This window comes from Sceloporus undulatus, chromosome 2, assembly GCF_019175285.1.
Source record: "Sceloporus undulatus isolate JIND9_A2432 ecotype Alabama chromosome 2, SceUnd_v1.1, whole genome shotgun sequence".
NCBI classification, from domain to species: Eukaryota; Metazoa; Chordata; class Lepidosauria; order Squamata; family Phrynosomatidae; genus Sceloporus; species Sceloporus undulatus.
Window position 1 is genome coordinate 8051977 of NC_056523.1, and position 620 is coordinate 8052596.

Sequence of the window (620 nt, forward strand, 5' to 3'; positions counted from 1 at the left end):
GTGAATCTAGAAAGCAATCCATAATCAGAAAAAGTCAACATGGTTCAGAGAAACAATCATGCCAGACAAATCTGATCCTTTCTTTGATAAAATTACTAGCTGGTAGATGAAGGGAATGCTGTGGATATAGTAACTTGATTTCAGTAAGGCCTTTGACAGGGTTCCCCATGACATTCTGCAAACAAGCTTGTAAAATGTGGGCTAGACAAGGCAGACTGTTTAAGAGGATTTGTAATTGGTTGACGGCCGAACCAAAGGGTGCTCAACAATGGCTCCTTTTCATCCGGAAAGAATGACCAGTGGTGTTCCACAGGGCTCGTCCTGGGCCCAGTAGCTGTTCAACATCTTTATCAATGACTTGGAGGAAAAATTGGGGGAATACTTATCAAATTTGCAGGTGACACCAAATTAAGAGGAATAGCTAATACTCCAGAGGACAGATCAAAATCAAAATGACCTGAATAGACTAGAAAGCTTGGGCCACAGCTAACAAAATGAAACTTCAACAGGGAGAAATGTAAGGTTTACACTTAGGGCAAAAAATGAAATGCACAGATATAGGATGGGGACACCTGGCTTAAGGAGACAACATGTGAAAGGGATCTAGGAGTCCAAGTAGA